Raw genomic sequence first — 10,205 nt, 5'->3', positions numbered from 1 at the left:
GACAAACAGAGCCGGTAAGCAGTTCTCTCCCGGGTTACGCTTGGATCACTCAAAACGGACACTAAAGACTTTTTCTATTTATTGACAAATCGACACCAAAGAAACTTTTTCTGCACCTAACTGTTCTGCAAACGAAAACTGTTCAAAGGAAAAAAAAAAATAACCAAAAAAACCCAAAACAAAACAAAACAAAAAAACCGACGGCGACAAAGCGGGAACGCCGAGCAGTCGTCTTTGTTGCGCTCGGATTGGTGGAGACTTTGGAAGCAGAATGGGATCGGAAGGGTTTTCAAATGCGACGGAGCTGTTCCCACGGCAACGGAGAATGATGCGTCTCTCAAAATGTGTGCCTATGCAGTTTTTTCAACCAAAATGGAAAGAACAACAAAAACCTCATCAGCTACAATACCAAAGATTCAGAGTTACTCCCGCCGCAATTCCCTTCAGTTTCCCGTCCCGCCTGTTCAGGCGCACCGGCGCGGCGCGGAGGGTTATCGCAGCGGCGCTTCTCTCCAAACATGGGACGTCTAGGGTTCAGCGTTTGGCTTATTTCATCCGTTTTGCAGCTAAAACTAAAGGTGTAACTCAGCCTGATGGGCATACCAAAGATAAACGCCTTTAAGCACATGCAACCTCACTCTTTCCCATTTTCCCAAGCTGAACAACTCATTATGTTGTCATTATGCGCTCACATCCCATTGTAGTCCAACAAAGGATCAACTCCACCAATGCAGACGTCATCCATCCATCATTTCCCAACATATGCACGTTCCTTTCCAAGCGTTGAACCCCAAGTCCCACGTTTGAGAGAGCCGCTGCAGCCGGTTCCATCACTTGCTATATTCCAACTAAATCTAAGCCAATAATCTGCCAAAAATGCTCACTTAATCTGTAGAGAGGAAACTGCAGACTGTAGGTCGAATAGCTTTATCCTTTAGCTTTCTCTCTTTAAAAGCTTCTAGTCCAAAGATTCTCCAACGCCACTTGGTTGGAGCTTCATCCGCTCTTCACGACAGTCAGGTCTTTAGCAACACGGGCCAAAGAGCTTTCATTTGCTTGTCTTAGTACTTATATTTTGCCAATGCCTCTGTACAATGTCTTACCCAGGTTTTGCAATATGTGATTTTATTTATGTAATTTATATTTGTTATGATTGATCTTAATTTAAGATGCCCAAAACCTCCCCTTTTATCCTGATTACTAGCTCGCCAAAGTTTACATTTACTTCTTTTGCATGTTGGACACCATCAGACGTATTTATTTATGACTAGTATGCATAGGTTATTGTTTTGTTTCTTAATTATTTAATGTTATTTAATTAGATGTAATTGACTATTTAAGACTACTAGCGCATCAAAGATGCAGTGCTCCTCTTAATTTATTAGTTAGCTTTACTTTAAAAAGCAACACAAAGGGTGTATTTAATTTTTCTTAGAAAGATAATTCTGGAAATGTGTTAGCGATCAGGTTTTAGTTGTAATTTATGTGTATGGAAATCGTTTAGGTTTTGTCTGTCCTTTTCTTTCGAATGAAAACAATCTGTCTGAAGGGGCATTTGCGATCGATTTACACCGTTGTGTCGAAGGACAAGCAGCGAATTTCAGCCGGATGGTATACGGGGCCACACGTTAACGGAGATCAACGCAGAACTCACCAAAGATAAATCCCACGGATGCTGAGAGGCCGTTTGTTCATTGCTTCACTCGTAGAAGGACGTAGAGGAATCCCTTGAAAACTAGAAAAAGCTGCTTCCAAGACTGACTTGTGTGTGTGTATAAAAGTCTTTCTATCTCTATAGTGAGAACCACAGAGGCTACCTCACTGAATTTTCCATTTGTAATTTTAATCGTGTTGATGAAACCAAAGATACCAAAGATTTCTTTTTCTCGAGTACGGTCTGCGCTTGACACCATGCTTTGGATATTTTGATAACGCCACTCTCTCTTTTTCCTCCTCTTCCTCTTTCAGACACGAGTTCCTCCTCTCCTCGGAAAAATAAGTGCAATGGAGCGGATGGGACTCGCGTCGAGCTGTACATTTTAGTGCTGTGTGCTTCTGATCGCCTCTTACCGGTCAGAATGTAAAAGACCGTGATGCAAAAACCAAGCCACTAACAAACACCTATCCTGCACAGAAACATAAACTTTACCCCTATATTCTTTAATCAAATGCAATGAATGGAAACGTTCTGGAATTTGTAGTTTTGATGGTTTGTTCTAGTCAAAGTAACTCTAATGCCAAATTTACACCGCAAAGGTGGCACAGAAGCGCCTCTGAAGTGGCATTTAGGTGACTTTACACAGACTGTAATGCTGCTTAGAAGTGGCATAAATGCATTTACATGGCAATTGCTACTGTATACCATTTAGAGGCACAATTTAGCCTGGCTTTTATGCAGCATTGCGTCTTTAAATTTTAAGCAGGCTTAGAGCAGGCTTAACTTAGCTATTTTTACACAGACTGTTTAATGCTGCTTAGAGGAGGCATAAAGGCATTTACACAGTAATTGCAACTGTATACAGGTATAATTTAGTCTGTTTTTATGCAGCATTGCGTCTTTAAATTTTAAGCAGGCTTACAGCAGCCTTAACTCGGCTGTGTAAAGCCAGCACATTAAGCGCTGCTGAACAATGCATGCAATGAACTTTAATACTTTTTAATTTACACTGCAAAGGTGGCACAGAAGTGCCTCTGAAGTGGCATTTATAGTTGTCTTCACAGACTCTTTGATGTTGCTCAGAGGTGGCATAAATGCATTGCATTTTGTACAATGCCTACAATAATGGCATCTTTATACAGCTGAGTTAAGGCTGCTTTATGCCTGCTCAGAAATTCAGTAATGCTGCATAGAAGCCAGACTTAGACCTAATATCAAATATACAGTTGCAATTTCTGTGTAAATGCATTTATGCCACTTCTAAGCAGTATTAAACAGTGTGTGTTAAGAGGCCTAAATGCCACCTCAGAAGCGCTTCCGTGCCACCTTTACAGTGTAAATTTGGCATAAAAGAAAGTGTAGAAACAATTTTTACTGAGAAATTGCAATTACAAAGAAACTAGTAACAAAATGAATTAAACAAAATTTTGAAACGGAAAGATTTAAATAGTGTGTAAAGATAAAACCTGTTTAGCAAACCTCAAGTAAAAATACACACAGTATTTAGTATTTTCTTTCTCAAAAATCCATTCTGTCAAAAACAATGTTGGTGTTTCTGTGCACGACGAACTCTAAAACCAAAGACTAAATCGAATCATCTCAAAGCAGACCGAAGGGACTCGGTAGGGATGACTTTCAGGAAAACGCGGCTAAATACGCACCACAGACGGCAGATGGGATGGTATTGATCCGTTCTGCTGCAGGTCGTACATCATTCCGTCCTGTTGCAAAAGTAACACATTCACTTGTGAAAAAACAGCATCTGTTAACAGGGACGCGAGCGTGTCCCGTATCGATCGGAAGGTCATTAGGTCAATATTTTTAGCAGTGATTCCGTGTTTATGACGTGGATGGAATCTGATCATTGCATCGATTAAACCAAAACAGATTCTCTCTGGTTTCCGTCCCAAGTAATATTTGTTTCCACCCGGGCAAAGATGTAGAGAGCGCTTTAGTTGCAAAGTATGAGATATTGTTGGATGAGTGCCTTGCTTGAACCAAAGCGAAGTTTGACCTCTCTGTTTCTTCTTCTGTTAGTACCTCAGCGACAGGAAAAACCCGCGAGACGCGGTTTTCAAACTGCTTTGCAATGCAATCCTGCAAAGAACAAAAGACTAACTATACCAAAGGCTTTCTAGACTTGACTTTTTCCTTCTTTTGAATGGTTGCAAAGCTTTAAATAAGAAAAGAAACCCCTGAGGCATGTCGAGGGCGCAGACCGTGCTTTTCTTACCAAATTTTTCTCGGATATACCTCATAGAAGATAGTGTTAGGGTATTGTTATTATAGCGTATGTATTAAATTATTCACTTACTCTTATTTTTTAGTGACTGTGACAAAACAAAAAAAAAAAAAAAAATTTATACATACAAAGTAATTATTTATTTTTTTTGTAATAGCTGAGGTTTCGCTTACCAAAAAAAAAAAAACACAATGCTTGTCTTTTTCTCTCTTGTTATTGTGACAACTTTCACATATGTTTTGTGGTGCAACTTTTTTTGTTTTCTCCATGACTTTATTTTTGTGAAGGGTGGCTCATATTTTTAACAAGGATGTTATTTTTGGACTGGGAATGGTTTGTTGCTAGAATGAGCCTCGAGTTTAGTTATTTTAGTCGGTTGTACAGCTTCGATTTCATTCACACCATCCATTTTCTCCTTCGATTCTTCGTTGCGTGTGAAAACATAGCATTGCAGCTGTCATTCAGTGCCGTAGCCTTGATTTATGCATGAGTATCTTTACGGCTTTAGCTAGCGTGTCATGCATTGTCGACAATAGCTTCGAGTTTGGAGTTTGGATCCGTCTTGTTTTGTTTTAACTGAGCCTCGTTTTTTGCATGTCGGCCTGATTGGATGTGTATTGAAACAGCGTGCACTTGATCAGTTCGGTTTGCGATTGTAGAATCGGACAAATTGGCTCATCAAACCGAGAAAAAAAATCTTTGATATAGAGCACACCGACACTTAAAATCTCACACTCACAAAAAAAAAATAAAAAGGGAACACAGTGTTTGTTTGAACACCAAATCTGACTCAAAAATTTGACTTTTTACCGAATCGTTATGCTCTAAATGCATCTACAACACCAATCCTGTCCAAAAATACAACAACTAAACATGGAATGTCCTCAAATACAGTTAAAATGTACCAGACAATCTACTACTTATGTAAAAAAAACACTTTGAGAACTGAGTCACAGGCGTTTCAGGAGTTGTTTAACTGAATATTGGCGTCTTGTGTTTTCCAAAGATCGCGTATGTAACTGGATGTATGTAACGATGGATGTAACGTTGAACACGACCGCGGTATATTATGGACTGTATTCCAAAGATCTGCTTTTTTGATTCAAATTGGAAACGGATTCTTTTCTTTTTCAGTTTCATCGTTTTTGTTCATTTGTTGGTTTGTTGAATCATGTTCATGTAAAAATGGATTTTTGTTGTTGGAAATCATGAGAGAAAATTGATCAAATTTTAGTTTTGCATTCATGATCAACGTCTTTGAAACATTCAAAGTTCATGTTCTTCCACAAAATGTTTGACCATAAATAAAGAAAACAAGTGATTTTATTTCGAAACCATGTTTCATCAATCACAATAAAACTTGTCTTGTGATGTAAATGTAATTTTTGCATTGTCTCAAATTTCACGACTGGTTATTTGAAGCATTGAAATGTTTAAAGATTGTAGGCTTATTTTTTATTCACTGTAATGGACACTGAAGAATCAAACATAGTTACACAGTTTGACAGCATATTTAGTTCAGTTCATTACATATGAAGAGAACTAAGTTACGTACATTTTTTTCATGTAATAAAATCATTTTTAAACTTCTCGACAAAAAGTTACTTAGAAATGGGAAAATGATTACATTCTCATTTTTCAAACTTCAAGAAAAAAAGTCTTTCATTTGTTGAATGAAAATCTTACATTTAAAATTTTCACACAACAAAAGTTGAAACCATTCATGTGTGCAAATGTTAACTTTTTTTTAGTTTTCAAACTTCAAGAAGTTAATTTTATATTGTTAAAATATAATATTTAATATTGTTAAAAAAGTCTAAACCATTAATGTGGGCATATTTTAAAATTAAGTGTTACTTAATTTGTTTTTACATTTTCATTCAACAAATGAAGATTTCAAATTTCAAGTTATTGTTTACAAAAAATTTGAAACCATTAATGTCTGCAAATTTAAATTGTTTTTTTTACATTGTCATTATTATTATTATTATTTTTTTTACAATTTTCAAGCTTCGAGAAGAAAAGCTGATTTAAAATTTGAAATCATTAATGGGTGCAAATTTTATCTTTTTTTTTTTTTACATATAAAATGTTTTTCATTCATTAATTTTTTTTTTTTTTTTAGTTTTCAAACTTCAAGAAGAAAAGTTATTGTTAAAAATTTAAAGCCCTTAATGTGTGTAAATTTCAACCTAAGATTAACATCAAAACTCAAATAGATGTTTATTATAATGGAAAATCAAGAACAAATGAAACGGCTGAGAAGAAGCTTTGGATTTGTTTTGCATGTTTGATTGATTCTGATGTCAGGATCTGATCAGCCGAAGGATCGTCCGAGTCTAACTCTCTTATGATCGGGTGGGACTGACCAAATAGTATTAGAGCCTCTCATCTGCAATATTAATATCTGTGTTTGAATAAAACAAAAAAATAAAAATAAAAAAAAGCAAGAAAAAAAAGGAAACAATGCTAAAAAATCTCAGCGTTGTCGTTGTCGACTGTTTCTGAGTTCTTCAGACTTTTGACAGTCAAAGTCGGTTTTCTTCCAGCACATCTGTGTGTTTTTACCGCATTACATTTGACCATCGCTCGAGACGTCAGTGTTTCTGTCTGCGTCACCCTCACAGGGTTCATTTGGGTTGATTTTCTTGTTGTTGTTTTTTGGTCACTATCATCAGATAGTAGTGTTGTGCTCATTGCTCTTCAATAAATGACTTATTCATTCATGGTAAAAACTGTGATATTTGTCTTTTTTTTTTTTTTTTACTAAAGAACAATCCTGATTTCAACCTTTAGTGTCATACAAGTCAGAAGCTAAAGATTTATTTATTTTTTCTAAATCAAACTATATTATATACAGTGTATATTTCAGTCACACTTAGTTCAGTGATTTTCACAAAATTCTATCAATTCTCTAATCCTAACCCTAATCATGTAGTTAATTCATATTACTCGGTACTTAAATGTATAATTACACTGTAACAAGGACACCTTAAAAAAGTGTAACCGAAATGTATAACGTTACAAAATATTTCTATTTCAAATAAATTCAAGATTCAAGATATTTATTTATCACATACATGGTTATATGGAAAACATATGACCAGCAGTGAAATGTAAGTCAGGTCCGCTCCATGGACAGTGCAATTATTTAAGAACACAGACACAAGAAAATTATATATAAATATGGTATGGAAAAAGTAAGATAAAAAAAAGAATAAAATAAAATGCTTATAAAATAAAAATGTTCATGACAGTATACTGTAGACTTAATAAATATTAAGATGAGCAGGATGTGCAAACAGGTTGTACAGGGTACTTACATAGCAGCAATAGAGGTAATAAAGTAAATAAATACAAATAAAAAATTAGAGAAAATGCCGTGTGCTAGTGACAGTGTCAGTATATTCAGTATCTTACTGATAATTAAGTGAAGTCATGTAGAAGTTAAGAGACTGGGTTTGAGTTTAGGAGCCTGAAGGCCTGGGGGAAGAAGGCCCTCCTAAAGTCTTTTACAGTTTTTTTTGCCATCAGGCTACAAGAGCGCTAGATGGCAGCAAAATGAAAAGACAGTTACCAGGGTGGTTAGAGTCCTTAATGATTTTAACAGCTCTGCTTTTGCAGCGTTTGAGGTAGATGTCCTGCAGAGAGGGGAGAGCAGACAAACCCTGAGATGCGCTCAGCTAAGCGCACAACTCTCTGCAGGGCTTTGCGGTCATGACTGGAGCTGTTCCCATACCACACTGAGATACACTAAGTCAGTATACTTTCTATGGCCCCTGAATAGAAAGTTTTCAGGATTGCTGGTGAGACCCTGAATTTCCTCAGCTGTCTCAGATGGTACAGTCTTTGTCTGGCTTTATTAACCTGAGTCTGAATGTGTGAAGTCCAAGTCAGGTCCTCTGAGATGTTACACCGAGGTACTTGAAGCTGCTCACCCTCTCCACAGGGGTCCCGCTGATCATAAGAGGAGTGTAAGGCTGCTGTCTCAACAATCAGCTCTTTAGTTTGCTCACATTCATAGAGAGACAACTGTCCTGGCACCATGATGTAAGTTTCTCTACCTCATCCAAGTATGCGGCTTCATTGTTGTTGGAAATGCTAAATCTGAAATAAAAATGAATTAAATAAAATCTAATAAAAATATGAAAAAAAAAAATTACTAAAACTCTAATTAAAATGAAAATTAAGCCGTAAAAAAAAAAGTGCATCTTGTAATATTTTCAACAATAAAATACTGAGGCATTTTTAGAGGAAAAAGTCTCATATAAGCAAAGATTAAAATAGTTTTTCAGATATATAGTCAAACAGCATTTGTTCACTTTAATCACAAAAAAATATATATATATTACAAGCGTCTGTATCTGCTACTGAACTAAAACTGAATTAAAAATTAATTTTTATTTATTTAAAAATGAATGTTTAAAATACAAAATATATAATTACTCGTGCTATCAAATCGATTAATTGTGATTAATCACATCTAAAATAAGAGTGTGTGGTTAAATAATATATGTGTGTGTATTGTGTATATTTATATGTATATATAAATACACACTCATACATTTATATGTGACCCTGGAGCACAAAACCAGTCAAAAGGGTCAATTTTGGGAAATGTAGATTTATACATCATCTGAAAACTGAATAATCTTTCCATTGATGTATGGTTTGTTAGGATAGGCTTCACTGTAAGTCGCTTTGCATAAAAGCGTCTGCTAAATGCATAAATGTAAATGTAAATGAGGCCCAGAACCACAGTATCATCAGCAAATTTGATAATAGATGTGGAGCTGTGGGAAGACACGCAGTCATGTGTGTAGAGAGAGAAGAGCAGGGGACTCAGGACACAGCCCTGTGGGGCTCCTACGTTCAGGGTGATGGAGTTAGAGGTGAACTGGCCTACTTTCACCACTTGAGGTCTACCGGTGAGGAAATCAAGAGTCCAGTTGCAGAGTTAAGAATTCAGGCCGAGGTCCATGAGTTTAGAAGCTAGCTTGATGGGGACTACAGTATTGAAAGCTGAGCTATAGTCGATGAATAGCAGCCTAGAAATGCTGTTCTTCTGCACTTTCTACTCATCTGTGAATCCTAAAAAATAAAATGGTTCACGGTCTCCACAAAATATTGTGAGTGTTTTCAACATTGATAATAATCAGAAATGTTTCTTGAAATTAGCATATTAGAGTGATTTCTGAAGATCATGTGACACTGAAGACTGGAGTAATGATGCTAAAAACCGTCAGCGGTCCTCTGTTAAGTGGATTATTTTGGTGATTTGTGTCTAACACTTTTCTCCGGATCTCTGCTGGCCATCGGCTGTTCATGTTTGCATCTTATCGGATGACATTTGGCTTTCCATGACTTGAGAGGAGGATCAGGGCCGTCAGATAAGGAGTGACATTCAGAGATGATGCTGACAGCTGCACTGAAGAGCTCCATGTTAAAACAGAAAGCACCCAAACAGCAGCTTCACGCTCAAACTCACACAGAGTCGATGAGTTTCTTTCAAAGCACCAAGAAACTTAGTTTTCTGCCTGAAGAAATAAACATTTTTGATAAATCAGTTAAAAAGGTCACAGCAGTTCTCTACTGGGTTTTCTTCCAAAGTTGAAATATAGAAACTAAAATGTCCTTAAAATGAAACATTCAAATTAACTGATTAATGGTACTGTCAAGCTGATTAACTGTGATTAATCACATCTAAAATAAAAGTGTGCGGTTAATATATTTGTGTGTACTGTGTATATATAAATACACACACACGTATATACATTTAAGAAATATATATATATATATACACACACACACACACACACACACATACATGTAAGTATTTCTTAAATATTTAAGTCGCTGGGGTATATTTGTAGCAATAGACAACAATACATTGTATGGTTCAAAATTATTGATTTTTCTTTTATGCCAAAAATCATTAAGATATTAAGTAAAGATCATGTTCCACGAAGATATTTTGTAAATTTCATACCATAAATATATCAAAACTTAATTTTTGATTAGTAATATGCATTGCTAAGAACTTCATTTGGACAACTTTAATGGTGATTTTCTCAGTATTTTGATTTTTTTTTGCACCCTCAGATTCCAGATTTTCAAATAGTTGTATCTCAGCCAAATATTGTCCTCCTAACAAACCATACATCAATGGAAAGATTATTTATTCAGCTTTCAGATGATGTATAAATCTCAATTTCCCAAAATTGACCCTTATGACTGCTTTTGTGCTCCAGGGTCACATATAAATGTATGAGTGTGTATTTATATATACATATAAATATACACAGT

This window comes from Cyprinus carpio, chromosome B21 (genome assembly GCF_018340385.1).
Source record: "Cyprinus carpio isolate SPL01 chromosome B21, ASM1834038v1, whole genome shotgun sequence".
NCBI classification, from domain to species: Eukaryota; Metazoa; Chordata; class Actinopteri; order Cypriniformes; family Cyprinidae; genus Cyprinus; species Cyprinus carpio.
Note: the sequence above shows the minus strand (reverse complement) of the source record.